Raw genomic sequence first — 17,464 nt, forward strand, 5'->3', positions numbered from 1 at the left:
TTTCTACGACACATTGAAGGCTGTATATGGACCCCAGTCCTCTGGCTATTCTTCCCTCCTCAGTGCAGATGGGACCCAGTTGCTGACAGAGAAAAAGCAGATTCTGGAGAGATGGGCTGAACACTTCAATCAGGTCCTCAATCGCCCTGCTGATATCAACGATGAGGCCATCACTGGCCTACCTCAGATGGAGATCAACCAGGACCTTGACAACCTCCCGATGGAAGAAGAAGTCACAAAGGCCATCAAGCAACTTTCCTGCGGCAAAGCACCAGGATCAGATGCAATTCCTGCTGAAGTGTACAAAGCAGGAGGCCCTGTCATGGTGCAGAAGCTGACTGAACTCTTCCAGTCCATGTGGAATAAAAGAAAGGTCCCACAACAGCTGAAAGATGCCTGCATAGTCCACATCTACAAGAGGAAAGGTAACGGCCGGAGTTGCGACAATCATCGAGGCATCTCCCTCCTGCCCATAGCTGGGAAGATCTAAGCTTGCATCCTGCTCAACCGTCTCAATCAACACCTTGAGCAGGGTCTCCTTCCAGAAAGCCAGTGTGGTTTATGTGCTGGACATGGAACTGTCGACATAATATTTGCTGCACGCCAACTCCAGGAAAAATGCCAAGAGCAGCACAGCAACCTGTTCGTGACTTTTGTTGATCTCACAAAGGCTTTCGACACTGTCAGCAGAGATGGCTTGTGGAAGATAATGCAGAAGTTTGGCTGTCCAAGCAAGTTCATCACGACTGTCCGTCAGTTCCATGACGGCATGATGGTGAAAGTGCTAGATGATGGAGACGAGTCGGAAGCCTTTCCAGTGACAAATGGTGTGAAGCAAGGTTGTGTTCTTGCCCCGACACTCTTCAGCATGGTCTTCTCTGCCATGCTGACTGATGCCTTCCGTGACTGCCAGGATGGAATACACATCATGTAGAGGACTGACAGCAGGCTGTTCAACCTCAGGTGCTTGCAAGCTGTTACAAAGGTTAAGGAGACCAGCATCAGAAATCTCTTGTTTGCTGATGACTGTGCTCTCAACGCCTGCACAGAGCAGAAGATGCAGGATGAAATGGACTGCTTCTCACAGGCCTGTGACAACTTTGGTCTCTCCATTAGCACCAAAAAGACTGAAGTTATGTACCAGCCCACACCTGGAAAGCCTGATCAGGAACCACACATCACGGTGAAGGGGCAGAATCTACAGGCTGTCGACAGCTTTACCTATCTGGGCAATGCACTCTCGCGAGTGGTGAACGTTGACGTCGAGGTTAATAACAGGATTGCCAAGGCCAGCGTTGCCTTTGGGTGACTCCGTGAGAATGTTTGGGAGTGGAGAGGACTCAGCCTTACCACCAAGCTGAAGGTCTATCGCGCAGTGGTACTCACCACTCTTCTCTATGCCAGTGAGACATGGACTGTCTTCAGCAGACACGCCAAACAGCTCAACCACTTTCACATGAGCTGCTTACGCAGACTCCTTTTCATCAGGTGGCAGGACAAAATTCCCAACACAGAGGTCTTGGAACGGGACGGAATCCCCAGCGTCCACACCCTTCTACAGAAAGCCCAAGCCAGATGGGCAGGTCATGTCATTAGAATGCCCAACAGTCGACTGCCAAAACAGCTTCTGTATGGAGAACTGTGTCAGGGTAAGCGCTCAGTAGGGTGACAGAAGAAACGGTTTAAGGACTGCCTCAAAGTGTCCCTCAAAGACTTGGACATCAACCTCAGCACTTGGGAATCTCTTGCTCTGGACCGTCCAACCTGGCGGAGCAAGCTCACCACAGGAGCCCGTGCAGCAGAGAACAGACGTACTGCAGAGGCCCAGAAGAAACGCACCGCGTGCATGGCCCAGGCTACCTCCACTTCCACTGCAGCACCCATCCATTTATGTCCTACTTGTGGGCGTGCCTTCCAGGCCCGGATTGGCCTCACCAGTCACTTCCGGACCCACAGTCACCAATCTTCCAACTGAAAGTGAAGTCATGGTCATCTTCGAACCCGAAGGACGAACAACAACAACATATATATATATATATATATATATATATATATATATATATATATATATATATATATATATATACACATACATACTAGTGCGTGGCCGTACGTGCAAAAAAAACTTTCAAACCGCGTGCCAGAAACAACAACCACACAGGCCGTTCCTTTGCTCTCGCATGGCCGTACGTGCAACAAAAAAAAACTTTCAAACAACCACACAGGTCATTCCTTCGCTCTCGTAAACAACGACTGGATTGGGGCATTGTGTTAATCCATAAATGTGCATAAGAAATCGAGAAATTATTAGAATACAGTGAGTCATCACTATCCGGAAGTAGTGCGTGCCCGTACGGAATGTTCACATGCATTCCACGAATTATCGCTTGCATTGAAGTAACAACTGCTGTGATACTTCCACACACAGAGTTAATTAAAATCCAAATTAAAATCAAGTTTACCTCCCTGTCTTTGCTTGCCATGACATTCGCTGCCATTGACCATTGCCACTCCTATGCCACGGTAACTAAGGCGCCCTTTCCCCATCGGCCACGCCTACGCAGCAACGTGTCCTGTCATTGGTTTGGTAAATAAATGGCCATAACTTGGGAACCACTTGTCCGATTAATATAAAACCTTGAAAAGGCACATACTCAGGTCCCCAGCAATTTACCTGGCAAGTTTCAATTAGATCGGACCAGTGGTTGTCGAGAAACAGTGGTCACAGTCAGACACACAAAGATTGCTGGAATTATAGATAGATTAATTATCATATAAATTAATTCCTCCCACACTCCTCTCGCTGAAGAAGCTGCATAAAGCAACCCAAGAAGACTTACTCAAGGTAAGTGTGACGCTGTTTCAAACCCTTCCCATAGTTCCTCAACAACGATAAAGAAATTCACACATTGTACACACATGAGAATCCCAATGCTACACACACCCCTTCAGCTGCCGTACCGGTTTCATCACTTATTAGCGAATCAACAGCGATAGCGTTCCCCATCCCAACCCCTCTGTTAAGGGGACTGTTTAGGACTGATGGTTTCGTTTTGAATATGAAACTGCTTCCCCATGGGGTAGCTTGTACGAATCAGACTCTGAGTGAGCTGATTGGAGGGGTGCAAAGGTCACTGCCTTTGCAGGCATGCATGCAGGCAGGCCTTTGTGAGGTCGAGAGCAAGGGTTTTAAATGCTCCCACCTGGTTTTATATAGAATCCCATAGCTAAAAAAAAAATGTTGCTGTTTGGGTGTATTTTATTGCACTTCCCTTCCCCTTTCACTCATGCTGCCTTCCTTTCCACTCCCCTCACGCTGCTTTCCCTTCCCTGCCTCTCACGCCACTTTCCCTTTTTCTCACTCTGCCTTCCATTCGCTTCCCCTCATGCTGCCTTCCATTCCCTTCCCCTCATGCTGCCTTCCCCTCGCCTTGCACTGCCTTTCCTTCCCCTCCCCTCACACTGCTTTCCATACCCATCACGCTTACCCCCTCCCCTCTCCACCCTCCATGGACATCTTTTGGCGGTCTCCGTGTGCTGTATTAACATGCTGTGTTAACGTACACAATTTTGTTCAATTCTGTATGCCCCCACTCCCTCCACACACACTTTCTCCACAAGTCCAACTCCGAAACGCAAGTCGAGAACCCCTCGCCTAACGCTTACCTACTCCCAAATCCCCTCCCCCTACCCACTTCCATCCTCCTCTCTCCCTCATCTTTCTGGTTCCAACCCCTCTCCCCTCACAGAGTGTACAGTGACTTTTTGTGAGGCATCCCTCTCCCAACCCCCTGCCCCTCTTCCTCCTTCCAAGCTCCTCCCTCTTCACCCCTCCTCCCTCCTTGCTTCCCCCTTGCTCCCCCATCTCTCCTCTCTCTCTCTCTCCTCCCTCTCCTCTCTCCTTCCCCCCTCCAATCTCTCCCTCTCCCCCCTCCTCTCCTTCCTCTCTCACCCCCTCCCCTCCATCCTTTCTCCCTCCCCTCTGTTGTAGAATTTTGTAGTTCGCGTTTTAACCGACTCGATGTAAATCCTGTTACTCAAATGAAAGCCACAATTAATTCACTGTCCACAATGGAAAGTACACTGCATCAGATAATTTTATTAACATAGTCCTATGGAGTCCAAGCCACCAAAATGGTAAACATCTGCAATGATTTTCACTAAGCTAAGATTACATTTTCTGGCATTTATATGCTTTTGTGGGAGTGGAGGGGGCTGATAAGCATTAGGCAAAAGAACTCCAACTGCAATACGTGTCTCCGAGGTGAAAAGCGAATGTCATAATCATGGCAAAAGTTGGTGTTATCAACCAGGTCACTGTTCCATAGCAAGACATTCCTTTTATCAGCATTTAGGTCAACAGACTCTTGGGTAAAGGGAAGCATAACTGACAGCCAATTCGACTTATAGTATAAAAATTAAATTTATAAAGCACCAGCAACCATTACAAATTGAGAGTACATGAATATAATTATTTTTTTCCACACCTCCCTCCTCTCCAGCTCCCCTCCCTACCTCCTCTCTCCCTTCTCTGTCCCTCCCCTCCCTCCTCTTTCCCTTCCCTCTCCCCCCACCACTCCTTAATATTCCCATCAGCGAAGCAACGGGGTGTGTGTGTGTGTGTGTGTGTGTGTGTGTGTGTGTGTGTGTGTGTGTGTGTGTGTGTGTGTGTGTGTGTGTGTGTGTGTGTGTGTGTGTGTGTGTGTGTGTAATATTTGTGTATGTCATGTGTAAATATGTCACGTATAATAAGTGTATGATCACAGATCTATATGTATTTGTACAATATGTTACATATAATATGTCTATAACATGTGCAAGATGTCACATGTAACATGTCTGTATATAACATGTGCAACATGTCACATATATTGTTGTGGGGCCGGGTATCGGCTGCGAGCACGACCGCTAGATGGAGCAGCAGAGTCGGCTCGACCGATCACCCGGAACTTAGATCGTACCTTTTCGGAAAACTCCGAAAAAGTACGGGTCCCTTATCGGACCATGAAGCGTCAATATTTCTGCCACGTGGTACAGGGTTATTTGCCAATTTTTAAAATACCTAGATTTCCACGTGGCGATTTACCGAGTCTCCACACCCTCGACGGCACCTGTACGGAACGAGCCGCTTAGCGTACTCGAACCATGTGCGACCCGAGCGGTTGATCGCCGAGATCCGTCAGTCCAATTGTCCCGTTACAGCGGCAACAGCCTGGCTAATTTTCCAACACGCAGCACACTAAGCCAATGGAGGAAGGGACACGAATGAGCTGAAACATTTAACAATCGGGGTTTATTTATAATGGGGCAGGGGAGCACAAAAGAACAGAGCGAGACCGACTATAAGAAATGCACGTATGTACAAGCAAAAAGCACTTAACAATTCATTACTTATGGACTGGCACCACACACACACACACACACACACACACACACACACACACACACACACACACACACACACACACACACACACACACACGCACACACCCAAAATAATCAGACCGAAGTGGTCTTTATTTGGACCTCCAGCCCGGAGGACAGTCGAGCTGGAGGTGAGAGTCTGTTTGACCTTTCCGCCTTGTACGGTCTTCAAGGACCAGGTCCTCAGGGCAGAACTGTACCCCCAGCACGATCCAGACGCCCTCACGACTGGGCTCCAGGCGAACGGAAGTCCGCAGGGCGAAGGCTGGCAGGAGAAGACCCTCTGTTGCACCGACCGCTCCGTGTGCAGACACTTTCGCACTCAACCACCTTTTGCGCGCAGATGCTTACTTCTTGCCAGAAAAAATTCTCTCGCACGCATAGACTGCACCCATAATTATACCCCCCTCTTCAGAGGTGGGGGGAGCGGAGGCCTCCTCGCGACCCTCCCTCTCTCGCTGGCTGGTTTCGGCACGCAAATCGTTCGTCGTCTCTCTCACTGGCCAAAACGGGCGGCAAGCTCCCTGATTGGCCCGGGGCGTGATGACATCACGTGGACCTCCCCTCACACAGTCGGGGAAGTCTGATTGGCTGGGCAACGGTCACCTCACTCATTGCACGCTGATTGGTCGAGGGCCGCCGTACGGCTCCTCTTTGAACTCCGTGCACCATGACGTCGGCCAGAGCGAGGTGAAGGAAGTGAAGTGAAGGTGAGGGTGATGCGGTGTTGTCGGCGTTGATGTTTGTGGTGTAAAAATAAAAGAAAAACCCTAACTCTCAAAATAACTACACAGCGCATTTACATTTAATCACCCATTAGACAAGCGACGGGAAGCTAACTGGCAACACATACTTACCGATATAACTGATCTATAGGACTTGTATGTTGTGTGCAGTAAACTTCCAGATTTGCAACAATATGTCATGTATAACGTGTATATAACAATATGTATAATATGTGTATGATCACATTTCAAAATGTATGTGTATAATATATATATATATATATATATATATATATATATATATATATATATATATATATATATATATCAAAATCGTGCATGTGTATGTGTAAATTACGATTCATGTACATGTGTGTGTTTGTCCGTGCCACTGCCACCGGTCGTCATCTCCACTGACTAGTCTCTAAGACTGAATTGAGCCTTCTCTGCTCCTGAAGCATCCATCCTCACCCCAGCAAGGAAACATGACACGGACCAAGCTGTGCCCCCATCTGTTTTCTGTTTAGCAGAGCCTTCCCCAGTAATGAAACATCCATATTCACCCGAGCATGGAACCACGATTCATGGATCAAGACGTCTCCTTATTCGTGCTCCGTTTCCCCTCCATCCCCAAAGTGGCCTCCAGGGTATGCCTGGTCTTAGTTTCTTCCTTTTTAGTCTCATCCTTTCTCGGTCTTATCCTTCCATGATCTCATGCTTCATTGATAGAAGAGCCGGCAAAACCCAGCAAGCTGCAAGGCAAGACCAGGTCGCTCTGTAACGCAAGACCAGGTCGCTAGGCCACGTCCCAAACGCATATCAATCGGCGCAACTATGGTGACCCCCCCCCCCAACCCCATCAAAGCTGCCATCTCCGGCTTGGTTCTCGTTCCCATTGAAGCTGTTATGTTTGGCATGGTCCTGGTTCCAACGAAACTTGGTCCCATGCATGTGGATTGTTTCCAAAAAGGGAGTCGCCAAAGCTCAGGTTTTCATTCTCAGCATGTTGTGTTCAGCAAAACCCAATAAGGCACAACGTCAAACAATCTGCCTGACCTTAGCGCCACATGCATGGCCCTCTGCCTCACCAAAGCTGCCGTCCTCTGCTCGCTCCTCACTCACATTCAGGCCACCGCATTTGGTGTGGTCCTCGATTCCACAAACCTCGGTCTCTCTCGTCATTAATGGTCGTAACTTTGCAAGAGGGAGTTCACCAAAGCTCTGGCCTTCCCTCCCGGCAGCACATGGTCAACAAGTCCCACCAATCTGCAGAGCCAGGCCACGTCACAAATGCATGTCAAATGGTGTGACACCAGGTGTCTCATGAACATCTCGTCTCATCGAAGCTGCCGGTTTTGGCACGGTCCTCAATCCTACAAACCTTGGACTCTCATCCCCAATGGGTTTAACTTTGGAAGAGGGAGTTCGACAAAGCTCAGGCCTTCCCTCATGGCAGCACAGGGTCAACAAGTCCCAACAAACTGTCGGGCCATGCCGGGTCACAAACGGATGTCGAACGACGTGATACCGGGTGCTTCATGCGCATCTCATCTCATCAAAGATGCCATTTTTGGCTCAGTATCCAGTGACTTTGAAACTCATGTATTTGAAGCAGAACTCTGTCCCCTCAGTCCCAGGCGAGAGGGCGGCGGAAAATCATGCTGCCTCCCTCGCCGCCATAGTGTGTGTGTGTGTGTGTGTGTGTGTGTGTGTGTGTGTGTGTGTGTGTGTGTGTGTGTGTGTGTGTGTGTGTGTGTGTGTGTGTGTGTGTGTGTGCGTGTGTGTATGTGTGTGTGTGTGTGTGTGTGTGTGTGTGTGTGTGTGTGTGTGTGTGTGTGTGTGAGTGAGTGATATTTATCCACTGCAGCTGCTTACTTGTATTAACAGGAAATGATAGGAACTCAACACCTCTCATTGTCATCCACGGATATTTCTCGTATTTCTCATATTTTTGTGAGTCCATTTTGCGTTCAGGAACACAATAATTATGTTTTACCATTTTAAAATTGCCACTCTTTTGTTTAAATGCTGAAAATTATGTGAAAAAGACTTTCACCAACATATTTCACGCGAGCAAGGGCAGGCTAAAAGTGCCCGGACGAACAGAAACGGGTCACTGAGAACACACACACACACACACACACACACACACACACACACACACACACACACACACACACACACACACACACACACGAAAGGCTTCATTAATGAAATATTTTCACTTCAATTTTGGCATCCAGGTATTTAGTCATCTTCTTAATTATTGCGTTGTTTGGGCCAAACCTGCTGGGTACTGAGACCTCAATTATCAATGCCTTCTTTTCTTTTTGGAACCCAAGTACAATATCCAGTAACAATGCTCTGTTTTGTGTTCACGGTCGATGAGATCATCAAGTCGTATGTGAGCATTAATTCCTTGTTTTTAATTATCACGTTTGGTTCATGTTTCCATGAGTTTTCTGGAACTGGGATGTTGATTTATTTACTTCTTTTTTTGCAGATGTGCCAGTGGATTACTGTATGTACGCTGTTGTGCCTTTTTGCGTACAGCTGTTCTGACAAACGTTTTCTTCCATCCTGAAAAGAGGTGACTCGTGCTTACTGTTTCTACCTTGCAGAACATATACTTTTGTTTGTATACATAGTTTAGGCTCGTGGAAGAGCTAGTACGAGCACAGTGAATTGATCAGGACACAACAGGACAAAAGGAATAGTTGAGAGAGGGGGAAACACCAACAGCAGAGTTGAATGCCAAGGGAGAGAGAGAGAGGCAAACTTGTCCGATTGACTCAGTTCCGCCAATTTCTTATAGCCATTCGTGGTGTCCCTTGTCTTAGGCATTTCTAATGATTTGTTTACTATCCGAAATGGCTGATCTCTTCTTTGTCATTCTAATTAGCATTCTTTATCGATGCCCAATCTGTACAACCCTTTTTATACCTCTGTGCTCTTTATCGTCGTCTTAATCGTCGGTGTATATATCTCGATATCTTGCTTTGTATTTTTCCTTTGTCTTTTTTGCAATCATTGTGGCTGTATTCGTTTCTGTTTCGGTTTCATGTACGACATGTTCAATTCCACCTGTCTTTGGAAATTTTTTGCAAGGTGGGTTAGGGATACCCTTTCTAGCTTGCTGTGTTTTCATATTTGCATACAAATTAGATTCTGTAGTCTATTGAACTTTTCACGTACTCAGCCAGTCTGACAGTCGTCATTCTATGCACTTGGTTGAGCTCCATCAGGCTGTTACCTCCTTCTCGTCACAGCATGTACATTTTTGGGATGCATTTATTTTTGTAGAACATTCTGCATATAGTGAGGAGTTTCCTTGTTTGCTCAACTGTAGCATAGTTCCAGGGAGTTTATGGAATGGTGCGTTTTCTGTCTGTCAATCTGTCCATCCGTCCGTCCATCCACAAATACTTGCAACTTCTAAAGTTCACAACATTAAAAGTGTTGTACCAAAGTTTGGTCATGGCGTTAAAAAAACATCAGGGTCTGAGGGGGTATACGGGAGGGGGGTTACCCCCCAAAATATGTATTTCCTTTCTTCTCCGAAACCACACACACAATTTCAATGAAACTTGACCACAACCTTCATCACCCACTATGTACCAAAGTCTGTTCATGGCATTGGAAAATGCGGGGTTTAAGGTGATGTACGGGGTGGTTTCCCCACAAAATATGTATTTCCTTTCTTCTTTTTGAAACCACACACACAATTTTGATGAAACTTGATCTCAATCTTCATCACCTGTGATGCACCAAAGTTTTTTCATGGTGTTAAAAAAATCCATCGGTATTTACTTTCTTCTCTGTTACATATTTTGTGGGTCACCCATGCTTACCAGTGGTTCCCTGGTAATCTTATCCAGCTGCTACCAGGTGAGCGCCCACGGGTATTGCCCCTATGTTTTTATACCTAGTTTGTTGATTTCCATTTGAGGCTGGTTTATTATTCCGCAGCTGTATTGGAACACTGATAGTGCGAATTGGTTAATGGCTTTGATTTTGTTTCTTGGGGGGGATGGGGGGAGCTATGTTTTCAGGATCAGCCTCGTTCTATGCAGGTAATCTTTGGCAATTGTTTTCCACAGTTGTTTGTGACATACCTGGTGGCCCTCTTCTATTCCAAGGTATTTTAGTACAGCAGATAAGCTCTCAGATTTTAACAAATTGTGCATTTTATGAGAAAAGCATGAAATTTCTCGCATAGTTAGGTCATACCATAATGTTTATTTTCGGATGTGGAGGGAAGTCAGATTTGACCTCTGAGGGGACAGTGAGAGGTCAAATCCAAGATGGCCACTAGTCACCCAGGTCTAATGTTCAAACGTCCTTAATTTTGGAACCAGACTGCGCAGAAAAACATCTACGGTGTCATTTCCAACTAAATTGGGGATACCCATTCATTTGGTGATACCTTTGAGAATGTCAGAATTCAAGGAAATGAATTTAGGTCAAGGTCAAGGTCAGTAATTAATCAAAAAATAAGCAATCAGTTGAAAATCAGGATGGTAGCAGGGCCAGAAATTGCAAGGATCACTACAGAGTTTGAGCAACAGGCCACAAAGCAACAGCGTGGTGCTGGCGACACTGGACACCATTACCATGATCAGCAACCTGGAGTGCAAGTAGTATTCCTGAAGGAGGTTAAGGCACTTGTGACAGTGCTGAAAGAGATGGGGGAATCCATTTCCAGAACACAGTCAAGACCTACTAGTCATTGACACAAGGGACATCGTGGACACCCAAGTGGCTGAAACTGTGAGAAGGATCGAGACTCTTGGTGAGGAGCAGTACACCAAGTTTGTGAGAGAAAGGCTGGAACAGTGTACAACACCTATCACACAAACACTTCCAAAGAACAAGTTGCCACTGTTCAGGAGGCCACCGGTCAAGATTAAGTCAAAACAGAAGGCACAGCTTGCAGCACTGAAGAGTGACTGTGGTCTCTTTTCGAGGCAGTACATCTCCTGTCAAACACGAGACGGAGACATGGACAATTTATTCTCCCATGAAAACCAGGCAGCCCCGCCAGCTCTGTCAACTGGAGGGAAAATTCGGATTGTGGTTAAATCAGATCTACTTCGCTGCCTGGAATCAGATCTGCTCGAAAAGAATAGTGTGCCGATGGCTGATGCAACAATTCTTGATGGTGCAACTGTGGTTCAAATGCTAAATTCGGGAACATCAAGAACATTTCAAGAGTATGGAGAAAGAGTGTTTGCACCATACATCTCTGCTCAACTTGAGAAAAGCAGCCGCATCGACCTTGTCTGGGATGTACACCTACCCGCCAGCCTCAAAGCCTCAACAAGACAGAAGAGGGGAAAGGGCACCAGGAAAAGAGTGGCTCCTTCTACTGTGATGCCAAAGAACTGGAAGGACTTCCTTCAATGCGATAGCAAAACCGAATTGTTTGCTTTCCTGTCACACGTAGTTGTTCATCTTCCTCTAGCAGAGGGCAAGGAACTGTATGCAACAGATGGAAGTGGAGTCTTCTGCTCTCCTGCTGAGTCATACTTGGCCTGCCTTTCCCCATGTTCGCAGGAGGAGGCCGACACTCATCTACTTCTGCATGTGGCAGATGCTGTGCAAAAGGGGTGTAAGAAGGTGACCATACGTACCGTTGATACTGATGTGGTAGTACTGGCTGTAGCTTCATTCAGCAAGACAGCTCCTTATGAGCTGTGGGTTGCCTTTGGTGTCGGGTCAAGCTTTCGTTACATAGCTGTTCACGAAATGGTTGCCACAATGAATCCAACACAGTGTCTGACTCTCCCAGTCCTTCACGCTTTCACCAGGTGTGACACTGTATCTGCATTCTCTGGCAGAGGAAAGAAGACTGCTTGGGAAACTTGGAAGTCTTTCCCAGAGGTTAATGATGCTTTCAATGAACTCCTATGCATGCCAAGTGAGGTCAGTGAAGGATCAATGTTACTGCTAGAGCGATTTGTGGTGCTAATGTACGACCGAACCAGTGAGAGCACCGAAGTGAATCATGCCAGGAAACAGCTCTTCACACAGAAGTCTAGAACTCTAGAGAACATTCCTCCAACCCAGGCAGCACTCAAACAGCACATCAAGCGCACTTGCTACCAGGCCAACTGTTGGAACCAGGCATTGGTCCTGGATCCAGAGATGCCAGAGCCATCTGACTGGGGCTGGACAAAGGAAACAACTGGGTGGCAGCCGCTTTGGACCACTGTCCCCGAAGCATCAATATCGTGCCGTGAATTGATCCACTGTCGCTGTGAGAAAGGATGCACTGGACGGTGCAAGTGTGCCAAAGCTGCGCTCAAGTGCACTGCACTGTGCTTCTGTTCTGGAGGCTGTTAGATTTTGATCACTACCATTACCATCATCATCATTGCTATAAATAAAGTATTAAATAGACTCGCAGCATGGGACAATTCTGTTAAATTTTTTGTATTATTATCCCTATAGTGTCAAAATGGAAGCGAAGTTTCGCTATATTGCATAGGTCCAATCCATTGTCTTTACCAAAATAATGTCCAAGAGGTTTTAACGTAATTTGACCTTGATCTTGATCGAAATGCATTTCCTTGGCTCCTGGCGATCTCAAAAGTATCACCAAACGAATGGCCATTCCAAACTTAGTTGGAAATGACACCTTAAATGTTTTTTTACACTGTTTAGTTCTAAAATTAAACGCGTTTGAACATTAGACCCGGTGGACTGGTGGCCATCTTGGATTTGACCCCTCATGGTCCTCAGAGGTCAAATCTGACTTCCTTCCACATCTGAAAATAAACCTTATGTTATTCACCAACTATGTCAGAAAATTCATGCTTTTCTCATAAAACGCACAATTATTGTGCTTATCCGCTGTACTATTTGTATGATGCTTCCATTCCTAGCTCCTGTAATGTTGGTGTTGTGTTTCGATCGATTTTTATGGTGACTGTTTTTGTTGGTGTTCCTTGTACGAATGTGCGGTTGGCACACTTATCTCGGCCAAATTCCATTTGAAAGTTGTCGGAGTACCGTTTCACTAATTTCAGTTGTTCTGCCAATTTTTCTTCGTTTGGTGCGAAGTTCTAAATCGTGTGTGCGTGTGCGTGCATATCCTTCATGACTAATCGATGACAAAAACGCATCTCCATGACCATAGCAGGAGCATTGGGTTTCACTGTTTTGTTTTGCTTTTGAATCCTTCTAAATGAATCTTTGCACTTTTCTCCCCCATAAAGAGGTCCATTAGGTTGGATCTTCAGCTTCTTCTGTTTTTTAATCGGTGCTTCAGGAATTCTTCAACAATGATTAATTTTCATTTCATTTCCCGGAGCACTCTGTGTTTGTGGGCAATGTGACAGTTTGAAGGAGGAAGTCATGAGTCACTTGTGCTTCGAATTCCACCACCCAACACTGAGGATTTTTTTTTTTAAGCAAATAACTCTGCTCAAGAATTAAAGTGGAAAAACGAACTGCATCGAGGGTGTTTCATCATCCATCTCAAAGCAATTGAGGAGGAGGGATATTTCGAAGTACGGAGCTTGAAACTGCGGTGGGTACAATGTGGCAATTGATCAATAAGTTAGTCCTTTCTTTCCTTTTGCTCTTTCAGATGAAATGGCATCTTTAAGACCACAGGACGTTGGTCACTGCTGCACCCTTAGGAGGAGTCTTTTTCATCGGATGATGGTGCACCTACCTCTCTGGTCGAGCTGTTGAAGATGAAGAGCCGCCATATTTATTTGAACGTGGTTTTCATTCCTCGACCAAGTTGGTATTTTGTTGTTGAATAACATCCACTGATAGTGCTAGTTGGTTAATGGCTTTGATTTTGTTTCTTGGGGGGGATGGGGGGAGCTATGTTTTCAGGATCAGCCTCGTTCTACGCAGTATGTTTGACGTCATTGGTACGCACAACTCCAGGTAAAGTGAGCTGAAGCGTCGTGGGGTTTTTTTTTTCTGGTATCTACTATAAATGGATGAGGTGTGTGTGTGTGTCATGCTTTTTTGTCTATTAATTACGTACGTCTATTAATTAATTACATACTATTGGAATGTACCTTTTGATATTTAAGGCTTCTGAGACCCTTTTGACCTTTTAAGACCACCAAGATCCCAAAAGACCTCTAATGAAGGGATCCAAGGCTTCCATGCTCGGAAACTTATTGTTTTTGTTCGGGCTCGTAAAAAACACCCAAGGCCGTGAAGACCAATGAAAATTTGGTCCAATGGACCAAATCGACCCCAAGTATTTTGAAAAAAATATCAAAAAGTTTGTGCAACAAGTTTCTGAGAATGTAGTGAGTGTCCAACTCCCATAAGTTTTGATGTCTGTCTTCATTGACAAAAGAAGCGCTGATGACGTAATGTATGCCTATGGATGCTACACCGACAATGATTATTTTTTCTTTTTAAAAAAGTCTTTGGAGTTGTGTTCAAAAGCAATCCACGTGTCGTGTCAGAGTGTTTACGTGCTGTTGTGGAATCTGTTAGCTCGTCATGTCACTCAGAATTGTATGATTCCGACTGCAGCCCAAACGGATGTTTGAACGAGCTCCGATTTCGTGTTGTTTTCCGAGTAGATATCAGTGCCGCGGTGTTTCACTCGGAAGGTAAGGTATTTTGAGTCCTTCATACCTCGGCGCAGCATTCATATGGGTGGGCGGTTCACAGCGGTGGGTGGGGATGTGTTTGATCGAGAGAGAGCGCGCGGCCACAAAGTATGCGAAAAACAAGGAAGGAATGCACAGGGCATGCTCGCGCGTTCCTTCTGACTCATAACTGACTCACGTGTCAGGACCTCCACTCGCGCTCACCCACGATTGGCTGTGGCGCCCTGGTGATCACGTGGTGCCGCGGTGGCGCCCTTTTTGCAACGCGATTATTATCGGAACACACGTTGCGTTCGACCCTTTCTCGTCGGTTTAATGCATGCTTTGTTCGTCTTTTATCTTTTGATGGTCGATCTTGTTATTTTAAACCTGCTCAACGAGACATTACTTTGTATTCGTTTGGGACAGGATTACATCTCAATTGATGGCTTTTAGATGCAACACACGTGCTGTGAGGTCCGATGGACCGAGAGAAAGAAAGGGCAAAGAGGAGTAGATCCCGTTCAAAACGCCAATGTTGTGCACGTGGTCGGTGGACCATCCGTGGATACTGAATAGATGAACCGGACCAAGCAAGATCTGTCGGCAAAGTTCAAACAGAGGAAGGAATATTGACGCGCAGCAGCACGTGAGTGATTATTAACACACAAAGGTTGGAGATGTTCGTGGTTCTGTCTCGTTGTCTCATGATTGGCTTCGATTATATAATATAACGTTTGAATGGTGGGATGACTTATGGAGCAGAGAATGCACCGCGCTTCGGAGGGAACGTTATAAAGCCGCCTAAACCGTCTGCTTGCACCAACTTTATTTATTTATCGAGCAACTTGCAGTAATTGTTTCGACCGTGTCTTTGGCACATTGCACGAAGCTTTGGACCGCATTACCTGCGTGTGTATTAATGTCACAGGTGTGTGCATGTGTGTATATATATATATATATATATATATATATATATATATATATATATATATATATATATATATATATATATATATACACATTTCTTCTTTCCATATTTCGGCTCCCTTGATCTACAACTGCTGCGTGCAGTCTCACGAGGCCCCAGGAATCATGAATGGGAAATTTGCATGCGTCCAACTTGTTTTGCCACCACGACCTTCGGCATATTGTCAAGTTGAACTTGAAAAAGAGTTTATTCATTAACCATGAGCAAAACAATCCAAAAGTGACCCGTGCAGGTTGTACTTTCAGTACGTTCAGAGATTATATATATATATATATATATATATATATATATATATATATATATATATATATATATATATATATATATATATATATATATATATAGATAGATATCATAAGTAAGTGGTCAAAGTGAAATGTAAGATCCCTTGCCTGGTATGCCAGTGCTCACGGTTTCCTTTATGCAAAAATTGACTCATTGTGCTGCGATTTACACTCCGGACGGACACAAGTCAACCACCGTGTGGTCTCCCCCCCCCCCTGCCTCGAAGTCATCGTCTCATTGAAGGGTGAGGTCGCGATCGCCGGAAGAGGACGGAGAACTCCATCGTTTTATGTTGGCGTCCTCTGAAGCACGTGCTCGGACTCTGTGACGTAAGCACGCGTGAGCTCCGTTCAAGCAAAGTGTGAATGGGAGGGAGTGGTGTGGCTGAGAAAAGCTGAATGACTGGATCGTGAGAAGTTCCAAGCTGCGTTACAATGAAAACACTCGATCAAAAAATTTCTGCTTCTTTCACCGTGTTTTCTCTATTTCCTTGATCTCTCTAATTTAATATGTATCGTGCTGTGAGTTCACTTCCCCACCCTACCCATCCTCTATCCCCCCCCCCACAATTTTCCCCCAAATACTGAGTTTTTATTCCCCATGAACACAGGTCAAAGTGACATGCCAGTCAACAAAAACATTCCAGCCGTCGAAATCAACGCCAAGCCTTCCAAGTTATCGCATGTTTTGCTCCCTTTGGCAGGAAAAACCATTAATTAGAATGAGATGCAGCGATAGCAAATGAACTGCGTATTAAACTCAACTTACTGATCACTCGATTACTTTTGGTTGAACTAGTCCAGAAATGAGTTTCCCTCTTAGTGTAATTCTGTAGCTGTTCAGGTCGAACTGCTGTCAGATGTTTTCTTAAAGACCATCGAGCATGATCCTCTAATTCCATCTACAAAATACGTACACAAAAAAAGTTTCCTGCCTGTATTTGTTTAACACCCAGTCGTGCCACTGCCTTGCACGCCCCACGCATTCTTCTTATTTGCCCTCCTATCTCCCACTATTCCTTCAGATTTAACCCCAAACCCTCACATGTATTTGATCTTCCGAGTACGTGTCTCGACGGTCGTGCAGGGAAACGTTTGTTGTTTTCAAGTGTTGTTTAAAAAAAAAATAAAAACCAAGATGAAATCATTACTAAAGTGCAATCACTTGCGTGCCATTGCATCCCTGAGGAAACAAGATCTGCCGGTGTTTGGATCCTGTGCTTTGCTCTTCAACTTTTGGACAGCATACACAATATATATATATATATATATGTACCCATTGAAATGTTTGTATTTCATGAAGCTTCCATCATATAATCCTCATCCACAATCCATGGCCTTTTTAATAATCTTCATCGATGCTGGGTTGGATATGCAGGTACACCTGCTATGATGCTAATTATTCTGAACTCAGTATAGCACTTGCATTTACTACTGCATTTACTGATCTTGAGTGAAGCCTGATGG

At 45.4% G+C, this 17,464-nt stretch overlaps 1 long non-coding RNA gene across 12 annotated transcripts in view; it reads left to right on the forward strand.

Moving 5' to 3' along the window:
- Positions 1-17,144, forward strand: part of LOC147027769 (uncharacterized) — a 142,416-nt gene extending 125,272 nt beyond the window's left edge. For all 12 annotated transcript variants that reach the window (XR_015057258.1, XR_015057256.1, XR_015057248.1 and 9 more), the window contains 2 exons: positions 8,653-8,739; positions 13,744-17,144. This is a non-coding gene — a long non-coding RNA (uncharacterized LOC147027769). The remainder of the gene's footprint in view (positions 1-8,652; positions 8,740-13,743) is intronic.
- Positions 17,145-17,464: the final 320 nt, after the last annotated feature.

The sequence above is a fragment of the Eptatretus burgeri genome, chromosome 4 (genome assembly GCF_056783735.1).
Source record: "Eptatretus burgeri isolate ZD-2024b chromosome 4, Ebu_testis_v1, whole genome shotgun sequence".
Lineage (NCBI taxonomy): Eukaryota > Metazoa > Chordata > Myxini > Myxiniformes > Myxinidae > Eptatretus > Eptatretus burgeri.